Genomic DNA, 15,526 nt, shown 5'->3' on the forward strand with positions numbered 1-15,526 from the left:
CGAACCAGCCGGACCATATCTACATTTAGGTATTATTTGTCTTGCATATAGTACTATGTCAAAGCTTCACAACTAGTAGGAGGCTGCAGGGCGTTAAAAACAAGCTATGTACAATGGTGGCCATCTCAGTGCTAAGAGTGGACTGTATAGACATATTGAAATAGTAATTTTACTATAGGCAAGACAAGTGATGTTCTCTACCCAGTGTATCTTAAAGCAGGACTAAACACTACCATCCTTTACAGTCTAGGAAGCTTCCATGTTGGCCTCTGTTTGATCTGCAGTTGCAATTGTGCTGTAAATGTGATAAGCTAACACCATCCCCATCCATTTTGATAGCTTGACAGTTTGCTTAAATGCACAAGTAACTGTGACAGCAGTTGTTCACACCATGCCTTAAATGTAACTTATTTGGTAAACCCTTAGTCGGTTCACACAGGGGCAACTCGGGATCCGACTTCAGGTCGTCCCTAGTCGCCTCAAGTCGCGATACATGTAATGTAAAAAACAATGTAAGTGAATGAGAGCCATCTTGATGCACACTACTGAAGTTGCTCCGACTTCTGAAAAGGTTCCCGTACTACTTCTGTCTGACTTCTAGGCGACTCGTACCCATTGATTTCAATGGAAGTCGCCTCCAAGTCGGATCTCGGATCTCCATCTATATTGAGGCAACAATGTCACCTCTCGCAGAATAATCCTCTCTCGAGAGGGAATGTGACTGTCCTGTTATGTTGACTGTCTATCCTCTTCCTCCTCCGCTGATATCCTGGAAGAACATTTTTGGTTCTGGGTGATGCCACCAGCCCAATTTTTCAGCCGTGGTTTTTTTTTTTTCAAATGTTTTATTGTGAATAACACAGGAACACAAGATACAAACAGAAGTAATCAAGTCTGAGAGTACTGTTCATAACACACGATACTAAGAACATAGTGCATATATAACGGTGTTTGCATAACTCCAAACAAATTACTAGCGCACTCTAAGTTGGAACAAGGAGACATGCTAATACACTTGCTAAGAGGACATCCAATACCAAAGGGGAGAACCCCCGACCCAACATCAAGATAAAACAATAATCGGATCGTAAAGGCACAGGAGAATACAGGGTACAGGGGACAGTCAGCCTAAGGACCTTGTTCTTGTCACAAGGAACATAACCAGGGAATTTATAGCCAGAGGCTAAGGAGAAAGAGGGTTGGGGAGGACAAAGTAGAAAGCAGAGAAGCAGCAAGAGAGAAGGACAGAAAAGGAGAGAGAGAGAGAGAGAGAGTCAGTGTTGGCGGGACCACGCGGGAGCCCAGAGGACCAGTAAACCATTCAAGTTTAGGGAGGACTAGGTTTATGGCACAAGAAGGCTTGTGTCGAAATCTGGAGGGAGACGTTGTCTGCCCAGGGAGTCCGAATTCGAGAGTGATGAGGGACACGATCTAATAACGTTGCCTCGATCTTACTATGGATCATGGCTTGGGTCACTCCTATTTTTCGTTTCAGCTGTATGGAGATTCTGGGTTTTCCAGGCTCTGGCAATGGTCTGCTTAGCAACCGTAGTCAATTGAAGGAGGAGGCGGGATTGGGCTCTGGTGTAGTCCTCTTGTATGTGGTTTAAGAGTGCCAGGGCAGGGTTAGGGTGTCGTGGAGTAGTGTGGAAGCTATCTGAAATACTGCCTTCCAAAATTGCTGCACTATCGAACATGTCCACCAGATAAGGATATGTGTACCCCTCCCTCCACAGCCTCGGAAACATGCTGGCGAGTAGGTTGGTAGGAACTTGGAGATCCTAGCAGGGACCAGATACCACCGCCATAAGCACTTTGTTAATTAGCCTCCAGAGCCACTACATTTTGGGTGGAGGATTTGGTATTGGCCCATATCTTAGACCAGTCCTCCGCATCAAGAGTCAGTTGTAGGTCTTTGGACCACTGCGCAGCATAGAGAGGAAGGGCGGTGGGAAGGGGGCGGTTAGGTGAGTATAAATACCTGAGATAATACCTGGCCCATCGGGGTCCGAGGAGCATATCTTTTCAAAGAAAGACATGTTGTCAAGAGAGGAGCAAGAACCAATAGTTGTTCTGACGAAGTGAGCTATTTGGAGGTACCGAAAGGCTTCAGTAGAGGGTAGTCCACTTTGGGCTTTAAGAATCAGGAAGGGTTTGAAGGAGGTATTGGTGACAAGATCAAGTATTCTATGGAGGCCAGCCTGAGACCAATGGCGAAAAGAACCGGGTTCCGTGAAGGCAGGATAGAACAGTGGGTGGCCTAAAAAGGAAAGTAAAGGGGTATGTGGATAGACCAGCTTGTAGGGGCCACCCAACCTGTCCCATAATTTTAATGAGTGGTTTGTGATCGGGTTGGTTATGGGGCCTCGAGCTGATGGTGCAATCCATAATATATTAGATATCAATAGGGGATATAGCTTGATCGCCTCCAGACTGACCCATATGGGGATTTCGCTGGTTGCATGAAATAAAGTGATCTGGGCCAGCTGGGCAGCTTGATAGTATCGGGTGAAATTTGGTACACAAAGACCACCATTAAGTCTATCACGGAGAAGAACGGATCTCGGAACTCTAGGCTTAGTTGCCCCCCCCCCCCCCCCCCCATATGTACTTGAATACCTGAGACTGTACAATTCTGTGAAAATACGACAGAACTGGGATAGGGAGAACTCTGTACATGTAGAGGAGCTTAGGCAAAAGTCACTTTGATGGCAGTTACTCTACCTAACCAGGATACATAAAGGGATTTTCAAGCATTTAGTAGTGAGGTCAGGTGTGAAAGCATGGGGAGGTAGTTAACCCGGAAGAGGGCAGCTGGGTCACCAGTCAACTTTATACCCAAATATGGTATTGTGGAAGTGGACCAAAGGAAGGGGGAAGCAGCTTTGTAGGTGGGCCAATTCCTGGTGCGGGAGAGACACGTTCAGAGCTCTAGACTTTAGTTGGTTAACTTCCAGGCCCGAGATTATTGCAAATTTGCCTAAAATAAGGATAAGGTTCGGAAGAGTTGTGCGGGGGGAGGTCACAAAAAGGAGTGCGTCGTCTGCAAATCTGATCAGATGGGAGGTAGAAGCAATCTCTAACCCTTTTAGGTCTGGGCAGGTTCTAATTTAAAGTGGCCAGGGGTTCAATAGCCAAAGCAAAAATGAGGGGGGAGGGGACAGCCCTGCCTAGTTCCTCTTTCAATAAGAAAAGCATCCGATCGGAAACCCGAGTACTTGATATAGGCTTGTGGTTGGTTGTAAAGGGAGTTTACCCATTGTAGAAAGTGTGGGCCAAAGCCCCAACGTTTAAGGATATAATCAAGGTAAGGCCAGGACACTGTGTCGAACGCCTTTCTAATATCAAGAAACAGCAGGTGCATTGGAATTTTACGGGTTCTAGCTATATGTTGAAGTAAAACAACCCGTCTGATGTTGTCACTGGCTTGAAGCCTGGGCATGAAGCCTACCTGATCCTTATTAATCAACCTGCCAATCAGAGGGTTAAGACGGAGTGCAAAAAATTTTGTCTAGGAGCTTAATGTCCAAATTTAGTAAGGAAATGGGTCTGAAATGAGACCACAGGGAATTATCGTTGTTGGGTTTGGGTATCATAGCTATTATAGCTGTCAGAGTGTCTCTGCCAAATGCATGACTTTGCAGTAGGGCATTAAAGGAACTGCAAAGAAGAGTAGTCGAGGGGGGCAAATTTCTTAAAGTAAGTGCCAGAAAGCTCATCGGCAGGCCGTTTGTGAGATTTGAGAGTCTTAATTGCTGCAAGAACCTCTTCGGGTGTGATTGGGTGCTTGAGGGATTCCCTATCGGAGTCAGTCACTGTGGGCAGGGGTAGGTCACGAAACAGGTCAGCCGCAGGCTGGGAGAAAGAATATTTAGCCTTTTTATATAGAGCTTCCAGTCGCTTACGAAATTCGCGGAGTACCTTGACGGAGTTAATAGTGTGGGTATTTTTATCTATCTTGAGTCTAATGGGAATGTGGTTTCGATCAGAGCGCCGAAGGCGCATGGCCAACAGCGTATCTGGCTTGTTTGCTTTCATGTAAAGGGTGTGGTTAGACCTATGGATAGCCTTGTCAGCCGACTCAGCCAGCAGCAGGTCCAATTCAAATCTAGAGTTTTCCATAGCTATCCTATTGGGTTCTGTTGAGGAAGACTGAAACTGGAGGAAAGCCTGGTGGAATTGCTGTTCTAACCTGGCCAGTTGGAGTTTATTGCGTTTTTTGAGATGGGTAGACACTGAAATACATGTACCCCGAATCACCGGCTTATGTGCCTCCCATAGTAGGATAGGGGAGATATCGGGGGTAGTCTTTTAGGGCCACTTGAATATCTAGTAAATAGGATTGGTTAGTGAGATGGGATTTATTAATGTACCATGAGCGGTCTATAGATTGTGGGATCAGGGAAGATATCAAGGTCAATACTGAGCAGTGGTCCGACCAGGGTATGGGTTGAATAGTAGAATTAACCAAGATCGGGGAGGATGCGACGGAGAGAAAGATGAGATCGATCCTGGAAAAGGATTTGTGGGGATACGAGTAAAAGGTATAATTTTTCTTTGACGGGTTGCACTCCCGCCAAGTATCAATCAAGGAGTCTTGCTGGAGCAGTTTCCGAAACCGTATGGAGGGGGCGTACTGTTCAGGAGCGTAAGGCGATTTATTCAAATGGGGTTGCAACACTAAGTTTGAATCAACACACAAGATCAGTGTGCCTTTACAAGGAGTTCGTAGGACGTGGAGTAAATATGAAAAGGGGTGGGGTTATTAGGGGCATAGTACGAGACCAGGGTGGTTTCTATATCTTGTAGTAGACCCACCAGAATAACGTAGCGCCCTTCCGGGTCTTTAATTTCCGAGACTACCGAAAAGGTAAGGGTATGATGAATAGCAATTAGTACACCACGTCGTTTCGTGGGGACGGAGGCAGTGAACACTTGGGGGGTACCGGGAACTAAAATATTTTGGGGTTGCATTTGTGGAAAAGTGTGTTTCCTGAAGAGCCACAATGCCAACCTTCATCGATGCAAATGACTGGAAAGCCTTGACCCGCTTGTTAGGGGAATTGAGGCCTTTGACATTAAGTGAAAGTATATTTATGGGGGCCATGGGGAGGGTATTTGGGTGGTGCTCGGGAGCGTCCCCGGGACCCCGCTATAAGGGGGAGAGCAGCAGTCTGTCGCCCGACCAAATAGTGCACAGCCAGCTGGAGGGTGCGTACACCGTACTTGGGGGAAGCAATGACAGCTCCCCGCCACAAACGGGATATAACAATATGAGATTTCGAAGTAAAAAAAAATAAAATGTGGTAAAGCTCTATAAGATTAAAGCTATCACTAGAAACCCAATAACAAACATAAAGATATCAAAACATCCTTATAAAACAATCCCAGTACTTTAGACAAAATAACCAGTTACTGATTAATGGAACAATGTTGTTAGTCCAAGTAACGATACGCAATAAAGTGGGGGGGGGGGGATAAAAAAATAAAATAAAAAAATGGGAGGGGGGGGGTTGGGAGGATGTTCTGAAAGGTGGTTTCCCTTCTGAACTAGAAAAACCTAGTAAGAAAAACAAGAAGACCAAAAAATTAAAAAATAAAGAATAGGATCTGAGCCTGTGCAACCCCAGAGGGTGGTAAGTGACTGCATAGGCTCCCCCTAAAAAAAATGGGGGGGTAACCCATCACAGGACAGTCCCCTTGGTCCTTGGATGAAGAGTCAAGCAAAAATAGTTAATAAAGAGTTCATGATCTCTCACCAAGGATCCTCCAGTGGTACTCGGTATGGGGATGAACAGCTGCATTCAGCGAGGCGAGTATCGCTTTGACATCCCGAGATGAGCGGGCTGGGGTCCCTTTACAGATGGAGGGAGGGCCCGGTGGAGGTCTCTTCGGGGTGACGGTGTAAGGATGAGCTGAGGCACGGCTGGGGTGTGAGGCAGCGCAGTCTGAGGGCTGTGCCGGGACAGCTAGATGCAGGGATTCCAGGAGATGCTGGAGAGCTTCACATGAGGTGCAGGAATGTTGTTGCCTGGTAAAAAAAAATTGCGGGGCAAAGGGGAAGCGCCATGTGTATTTCAATTGGTGCTGTTGAAGAATCTGCAACTGTGGTTTCATCACACGGTGTTTTGCTATCGTTAAAGGGGCTAAATCGGAAAAAAGGTGATGTGTGCTCTTGAAACAGGAGCGTGTCTTTGTTGCGTGCAGCAGCGAGTAATTGCTCCTTTGTGCGGAAAAAGTGCAGTTTAACCACTTCCCACCCGGCCAATGCACATATACGGCCGGGTGGGAGCCGCCTACTCCTGATATGACGTTCAGGAACGTCATTCAGGAGTAGCGGGATCGCGCGCGCGCGCCCACGCAGCGGCGCGATCCCGATGCGCCCATGTCACCCGGACACGGCGCATCTCAGATCGGCAGGAGGGCTCTGTGATTGGCCCTCCTGATCACATGACGGCCGTGTCCAATCACGGCCGTCATGTGATGTAAACAAACAGCCGGTTGCTAGGCAATCGGCTCCTCCTCTCCTCACACAGAAGTCATCGCTGTGGAGAGGAGAGCAGATCGCTGCAGCCGGCTGCTGATCAGTGAGTATGAGCTGCTTTTTACAGCTTTTTACTCACTGATCACCAGTCTAGTGTACACAGTAAACACACCACACAGTAAACACATCACACAGTATAAACACAATGTCCCCACACATGTCCCCAAAACATACATGTCCCCAAATAATAAAAACACATGTCCCTAATAATAAAAACATGTCCCCCACATATGTCCCACTAAAATCACATGTCCCAATGATTATCTGCACACATATGTACGTGATCACCTGCACACATATGTACATGATCATTTGCGTACATATGTCCGTGATCACACAAACCAATTATTATACACTTAACGGATTTTTTTTTACCAAAAACATGTAGCAGAATACATTTTGGCTTAAATTTATGACAAAATTTGATTTTATTGGATTTTTATTGAAGTAGAAAAAAGAAAATAGTTTTTTTTTTCCAAATTTCCGCTTTTTTGCGCTTATATCGCAAAAAATAAAAAACGGAGTCGTGAATAAATACCACCAAAATAAAGCTCTATTTGTGCGAACAAAATGATAAAAATTTCATTTGGGTACAGTGTAGCATGACCGCGCAATTGTCACTGAAAGCGCTAGAGCGCTGAAAGCTGAAAATTGGGCTGGGAAGGAAGGGGGCGAAAGTGCCCTGTATTGAAGTGGTTAATGATGATATCACGTGGGGGTCCATCTTGTTGACGTCGGGTAAGGGCCCTATGAATCCTGTCAAATTCCAGGCGCTCGATCGGTATAGAGGGGGATAGTTCCTGGAAGAGGGCCGTGGTAAAGGATTGTAGATCATCAACCGTTTCTGGTATGCCTCGCAAACGCAGGATCTACAGGAGCAATTTTCCGCGACCTCTAAACGTGAGAGAAGGGTGGAATTCTCATCACGGAGGGCTGCCTGCTCCTGAAGCGTGAGAAGTGGTGCGCTGTATAGCGAGAGCTTTCGCCGCCATCTTGGACGAGGCGTGGGCCAGGGCCTCCTTGATCGCTTTAGGCTTGTTCCTGCCTCGGTGGTTCGTCAGGACCATAACGGAGGAATCTGCACACGTTCCGGAGGTGATGGGGTGAAACAATGGGGTTGCAGGGTGGATCAGATCCATCGTAGATGCCCGATGTTGCGGCGGGGAGTGCGGAGCTCTAGTGGAACACGTCCTCCATGTAGAACCTCGCGCATGCGCCCCCCTTCAGGCCCTGTTTAACAGGGGCGTGAAATTTAAAATTTTTGATGCAATGCTTTGAAGCAGGGCTCATTCCTGCGCTCCAACTAGAGTATCTGGGAGAGGTTGCAATGTCTAACAGGGGCATGTAATTACAGTTCTTGATATAATATTTCACAGCAGGGCCAGTTTCTGTGCCCACAGAGTGAGTAACTGTGAGGACTTATAATGTTGTGGCACCAGCACCACCACCACAACCACCAAAGGCCCAATTTTTCTACCACTGTTCAACAATGGCATGTAATTACAATTCTTGATATAATCGTTCACAGCAGGGCGCTCCAGCGCCCACCAAGAGTCACTTTGAGGGCTTAGTGTTGTGGCAACACCAACCCCTTGTTCCGCCATTTCTGCAGAGCATGTAGGGCAGGCCCCTACTTTCATAATCCAGCTTTCAAACGTCTCCTACTTGCAAACGGAAGGAGACAACAGGAAGTGAGATGAAAAAAGATGGACGGCAAAACAAATTATACAGGGGTGATAATCCTTCCCTAATAATGATAATCCTTCGCTACACTTTAAAAATGTACCAGTTGAAAATTACAAACAGATTCTACTTAACACAACAAACCAACACAGTCCCTGTCTTGTTTGCACCAACTGTATACTCCTGCTCTGAGTATATAGGGCCTGGGGGCCCCACGCCTTTCCTTTTTTTTTAATATGGGTATGGTGTTCCCCTTAACCACTTCAGCCCCGGACCAATTTTCAGCCTAAGGACCAGAGGTCTTTTTACAATTTTGCACTGCGCTGCTTTAACTGGTAATTGCGTGGTCATGCAATGTTGTACCCAAACGAAATTTGCGTCCTTTTCTTCCCACAAATGGAGCTTTCTTTTAATTGTATTTGATTGCCTCTGCGATTTTTATTTTTTGCGATATAAATGGAAAAAGACCGAAAATTTTGAGAATATATTTTCTACTTTTTGTTATAAGAAAAATCAAATAAACTCAATTTTAGTCATACATTTAGGGCAAAATTTATTCAGCCACATGTCTTTAGTAAAAAAAAAAAATGTCAATAAGCGTATATTTATTGGTTTCCGCAAAAGTTATAGCGTCTACAAACTAGAGTACATTTTCTGGAATTTACACAGCTTTTAATTTTACGACTGCCTATCTCATTTCGTGAGGTGCTAAAATGGCAGGGCAGTACAAACCCCCCCCCCCCCAAATGACCCCATTTTGGAAAGTAGACACCCCAAGGAAATTGCTGAGGGGCATGTTGAGCCCATTGAATATCTTTTTTTTTTTTTTTTTTTTTTGTCCCAAGTGATTGAATAATGACACAAAAAAAAAAGTTTCCAAAAAGTTGTCACTAAATCAGGGGTTGACAAATTTGCTTGGAATCTAGGAGCCAGCTAAAAAAGTTAGGAGCCAAGTCCGTGACAGCGATCTGGACCTGTCCCTGGCCTGACATGGAGACGAGTGAGGGGAAGATAGCCCCCCAGCCCCTCACCTGTCTCCAAGTCATTGCCCATAGCTATTAGAGGGACATTTTATTTGTTTTATTTTTTTCAAATGACGATTTTTTTTTAAATTGCAGTTTAGTGTAAATATGAGATGTGAGGTCTCTCTGACCCCAGATCTCATATATAAGAGGACCTGTCATGCTTTTTTCTATTACAAGGGATTTTTACATTCCTTGTAATAGGAATAAAAGTGACACACTTTTTTTTTTTTTAAAAGAACAGTGGAAAAAAATAAAAATAAAAGTTAAAATAAGAAAAAATTTTTTTTTAAATGCGCCCTGTCCCGCCAAGCTTGCGTGCAGAAGCGAACGCATATATGAAAGCAATGTTCAAACCACACATGTGAGGTATCGCTGCGATCGGTAGAGTAAGAGCAATAATTCTAGCCCTAGACCTTCTCTGTAACTCAAAACGTGCAACCTGTAGAATTTTTTTAAACGTCGCCTATGGAGATTTTAAAGGGTAAAAGTTTGTCGCCATTCCATGAGCGGGCGCAATTTTGAAGCATGACATGTTGGGTATCAATTTACTCGGCGTAACATTATCTTTCACAATATAAAAAAAAATTGGGCTAACTTTACTGTTGTCTTATTTTTTTTTTATTAAATAAATTATTTTTTCCCCAAAAAAAGTGCGCTTGTAAGTACGCTGTGCAAATATGGTGTGACAGACATTATTGCAACAACCACCATTTTACTCTCTAGGGTGTTAGAATAAAAAAGAAAAAAAAAGTGTGTGTGTATGTGTGTGTGTGTGTGTGTGTGTGTGTGTGTGTGTGTGTATATATATATATATATATATATATATATATATATATATATATATATATATATATATGTGTGTATATGTATGTAATGTTTAGGTGTTCTAAGTAAATGGAAGGAGATCTATTAGCATTAATGGTTGTAATTCCAACGGCCACCACAAGAGGGCGCCAGATTCCAGAAGGAATAGGATCACAGAAGGGAATAGCTAGCATCACAGAAGGCCTCAAAGCCGGGGGCTCAATTACCGGCCGCCGGCGGCGCGGCCCGACGCAATCACGCTGGGGGGGTCCACGGAGACAAGATACCCCCAGCTGTGCTGCCCCAGGCGCCAGTCGCTAATTCTAGTCGCCAATGCGACCTGGCGCCCGGGTTTTGTCGAGCCCTGCACTAAATGATATATTGCTCACACATGCCATAGTTATATGTGGAATTGCACCCCAAAATATATTCTGCTGCTTCTCCTGAGTACGAGGATACCACATATGTGGGACTTTTTGGGAGTCTAGCTGCGTACGGCACCCCAAAAACCAATCGCTGCCTTCAGGGTTTCTAAGGGTGCAAATTTTTGATTTCACTCCTCACTACCTATCAGTTTCGAAGGCCATAAAATGCCAAAATAGCACAAACCCCCCCCCCCCAAATGACCCCATTTTGGAAAGTAGACACCCCAAGCTATTTACTGAGGGGCATGCTGAGTCCATGAAATATTTTATATTTTGCCACAAGTTGCAGGAATATTACAATTTTTTTTTTTTTTTGCACAAAGTTGTCACTAAATGATATATTGCTCACACATGCTATGGGCATAAGTCAAATTGCATCCCAAAATACATTCTGCTGCTTCTCCCGAGTATGGGGATACCACATGTGGGGGACTTTTTGGGAGCCTAGCCACGTACGGGACCCTGAAAACCAAGCACTGCCTTCCGGATTTAAATCAGGCCTGACTCTGCGATCGCTGCAGTTATGTGTTTAGTGTTTTGTAAGTGACAGTAATCGATTGATACTGCACTTGGGTGGGCTGGGCGGAGGGCCAAAACGCAGGTGCTAGCAGGTATCTGGGCTGATCCTGCTAACAATGCGTTTTACAGGTACTAACCTAGCACTGCCTGGGGCGACGCAGACCCTGACCCTAAAACCTAAATTGATATCACCTGCCGGGTGATCAGGGGGTTAAACCTTTATTGGGTAATGGTGGGTGCCCTGATGCTATAAAAAGCAAGTCACCCGTAACACTTATACGGTGATCACTGGTGAAAGGGTTAACTAGGGGCAATGTGGGGTTCAAATTTTTATTAGGTAGTATATGGGGGTCCCTGGCGCTATATAAAAACTTGACAGGGGACCTAAATAACTAACTGGCTAACCAGCATCACCAGTGACACTTATACTGTGATCGCTGGTGAAAGGGTTAACTAGGGGCAATCAGGGGGTTAAAACCATTATTGGGTAGTATATCGGGGTACCTAGCGCTATAAAAACCTGGCGGTGAACCTAAAAAAATAACTAGCTACCTAGCGACACTAATGCAGCGATCAGAAAAATGATCGCTTAGTGACACTGGCAAAAGGGGGTGAAAGGGTTAACTCTAGGGGCAATCAGGGGGTTAAACCTTTATTGGTGGGTGGTAGGGGGGCTACCCTGGACCTAACACTAACTGCCCTGACAGTTTTTACTGTCACAACTGACACTGAATGCAGTGATCAGTAAATAAACACTGCAATCAGTGACACTGTGACTCGGGGGGGGGGGGGGGGGTTGTGTGCCTGTGTGTGCCTACGTGTTAGTGTAGTATTGGTGCACACTTACTTTCACTTCTCCTCGTAGTCTGGTCAAAAAGACCGCCCCGAGGAGAATGACATCACTTCCTCCCTGCCTGTGTTTACTATACACAGTGGGAGGAAGCTTCTCATTCGCCAGGAGCGATCGAGAGGGGATGGCCAGAAACCAACGGCCATCCCCTCATCCCGGATCGCTCCTGAAGCGAAATGGACCGCCGCATCCAGCGGGAGGGGGTCCGATCGGACCCCCCACCCGCTGGAAGGCAAGCACGTACATGTGAGGTATCGCTGCGAACGTTAGAGCTAGAGCAATAATTCTAGCCCTAGACCTCCTCTGTAACTCAAAACACATAACCAGTAAAAAAAATTTAATCGTCGCCTATAGGGATTTTTAAGTAGCGACGTTTAGCGCCATTTCACGAGCGTGTGCAATTTTGAAGAGTGACATGTTGGGTATCTATTTACTCAGCGTAACTTCATCTTTCACATTATGCAAAAATTGGGCTAACTTGACTGTTTTTTTTTTGTTTTTTTTAAAGCACAAAACAGTTTTTTTTCCAAAAAAAACGCATTCAAAATGCTGCGCAAATACCGTGCGAGATAAAAAGTTGCAAAGACCGCCATTGTATTCTCCAGGGTGTTTGCTAAAAAAACATATATAATGTTTTGGGATTCTGTGTAATTTTCTAGCAAATAAATGATGATTTTTACATGTAGGAGAGAAATGTCAGAATTGTCCTGGTGCTCCAGAACGCCTGATGGCGCTCCCTGCATGTTGGGCCTCTGTATGTGGCCACACTTTGTAAAAGTCTCACACATGTGGTATCGCCGTACTCGGGAGTAATAGCAGAATGTGTTTTGGGGTGTAATAATAAATAAACTGCAATTGCAAAGAATTGTGGGAAAAAATTACAACTTCAAAAAACTCATCATGCCTCTTACTAAATACCTTGGAATGTCTTCTTTCCAAAAAGGGGTCATTTGGGGGGGGGGGTATTTGTACTTTTCTGGCAGGTTAGGGTCTCAAGAATTGAAATAGGTCGTCAGTACTTCAGGTGTGATCAATTTTCAGATATTGGCACCATAGCTTCATAGTTTCATAGTTAGTAAGGTTGAATAAAGACACCAGTCCATCCAGTTCAACCTGAGCATCTACAATTGTCCCTTACCCTGTACATTACACACTCACATTGGTCCCTACCCTCAAGGAGCCCACAATCCAAGGTCCCCATTCATATACTAGGGCCAATTTTGGACAGAAGCCAATTAACCTACCTGCATGTCTTTGGTTTGTGGGAGGAAACTGGAGTACCCGGAGGAAACCCACGCAGGCACAGGGAGAACATACAAACTCCAGGCAGGTAGAGTCGTGGTTGGGATTTGAACCAACGACCCTTCTTACTGCTAGGCGAGAGTGCTAACCACTACACCACTGTGCCGTAGAGCTTGTGGACTCTATAACTTTCACAAAGACCAAATAATATCCACCAATTTGTACTTATTTTTACCAAAGATATGTAGTAGTATAAATTTTGGCCAAAATTTTATGAAGAAAAAATTACTAATCTGCTAAATTTTATAACAGAAACAGAAAAATTCATTTTTTACAGAATTTTCTGTATTTTTTTCTTTTATAGCACAAAAAATAAAAAAACGAGCGGTGATTAAATACCACCAAAAGAAAGCTCCATTTGTGTGAAAAAAAGGACAAAAATTTCATATAGGTCCAGTGTTGCATGACTGAATAATCGTCATACAAAATGTGAGAGCACCGAAAGCTGAAAATTGGTCTGGTTATTAAGGGTGTTTAAGTGCCCAGTGGTCAAGTGGTTAAAGGAATATTTCACTTTTTTTCACTTTAATCGTCATTAAAATCAGTGCTCCCGAAAAAACGTCAGTTTTTAAAAACATTTTAGGCATTGTCCCATGTCCCCTGGGGCAGGAGCCAGGTCCCCAAACCCTTTTTAGGACAATATCTTGCATATTAGCACTTATTTGCAACGTTCTAGTCCCATAGACTTCAATGGGGTTCTAAAGTTCGCACAAATTTTTGGTCCATTCGAAAGTTCTGGTGCGAACCGAGCTGGCGGCTCATCCCTACCATCCAGCAATCTTGTCGACCACCCAGTGCCAGGACAAGGTCACCCAGTGCCCAGGGCGGACATATCAAATTGCACCCCCCCCCTCCTAATTAACGGTGCAAGGGTTCAGTAGCAAGTGACGCAGAGCTCAAAACTTATTAAGGATTGTGGAAATGGGGTTCAGAAGACTTCTATAAAACCCAAGATGTTATATATTGCAGCTTAACAATCATTAGATCTGGTAGCTGCATTAGTTTTATTTTAGGCTTTTCCCCTCTGTTTTCACTTGGTGATCTGGCCAGCCAGTGGCACACGTCCTGTATTAGCATACCCCCAGTCTGGATAAAAGAGCACAGAAGGCACAGCCAATAGCAGCATAGTCCGTCTGGGAAGGAGGGTAGTGTTAGATGTACTAGTAGATTTAGCAACACTAACAAGTTGAAGCCAAACTCACTACCCTATGGAAAACAGGATCACACATTCTCCACACTTTGGCACACTGGACTCCTATACTTTCTGCTCTTCTGTCTAAAGTCAACATGGGAAAGAGAATGAGGAGGACACACTGACACACAGGGAGGGCCCTCTTACACAAAGGGGGGGCTCTGACATCTGACACACGGGGGGCTCTGACATCTGACACACGGGGGGCCTCTGATTCCCAACAACATCTATGGCATTTGCTGCTTGGTGAAATAATGTTTCCCCAGTCTGCACATGTACAGAGCTCTATGCCAACACCTCAGATCTTTTCTGGGAATGTGGGGCTGACACATAGGAGAGGGCTCAATACACTGACAGGAGACTGGGCTAATAGGGACAGGTATTTTTTTTTTTTTTTTTTTTTTTTCATTGCACACAGCTTATTTCAGGCAAATAATCTAGTAAGTACACAGTGAGACATATCCTGTGTTCAGGATAGGAGACAGCAGGGGGGTGTTAGTTAAGCACTGTATCCCCTCCCCATATACAAGTACTAGATGGATCAGCAGAGAACGTGAACAACTGAAAGGTCCCAGAATATTCCCAACATATATAAGAATTGTTCTTCTCTTTTTGTAAACCTGCTCTGCAAAGTACAGTACAGGGCAGGTTTACAGCACAGCCAGGTACAGTTTGGAAGGCAGAGCAGTGGGGACTCACATGGAAGAAAACTGCCATCCATCCTGTGAGATCTTCATGTTGGGAGAGCTGTGTGATGTATGCAGGGGGCGGGAAGCAATGATCGGGACTGCACTGTTATGTTGTCTTCTTGCTCTGCCCACCTGTAGAAGAGCTCTGTGTCGCAGCCCGATCCAGCCAGCCATGAGAAATCAAGCCGGGAGAGTGAATTTATTTTCCCTCTGTGCCAGGATGTGGTTGTAGAGAGGAGACAAGCAGTATGTATGGGTGCACCCTCAGTCCACTTTTTGGGCAGACTGTAGCATTGAGTGGAACCACAACCTAAATATTTTCTGCCCAGATTCCTCTGCATTCTGCTGCTGGTGACCCAGCGCCCCCTCCCGCACTCCTCCCACCCACCCCTTGTACCAGCCCTGCGACCACCATTTAAAGACCGTATTATGGAGGGTTGTCCTGCTTGTGGCTGGCTTTCTCTCAGGTGCTGTGAAGTTTCCTGGAAATCTA

At 45.0% G+C, this 15,526-nt stretch overlaps 1 protein-coding gene across 8 annotated transcripts in view; it reads left to right on the forward strand.

Moving 5' to 3' along the window:
• Positions 1 to 15,526, forward strand: part of SIRT6 (sirtuin 6) — a 247,455-nt gene that overhangs the window by 56,149 nt on the left and 175,780 nt on the right. The window lies entirely within an intron of this gene.

The sequence above is a fragment of the Lithobates pipiens genome, unplaced genomic scaffold (genome assembly GCF_037356315.1).
Source record: "Lithobates pipiens isolate NorthernLeopardFrog02 unplaced genomic scaffold, aLitPip1_a1.2 Scaffold_13, whole genome shotgun sequence".
NCBI classification, from domain to species: Eukaryota; Metazoa; Chordata; class Amphibia; order Anura; family Ranidae; genus Lithobates; species Lithobates pipiens.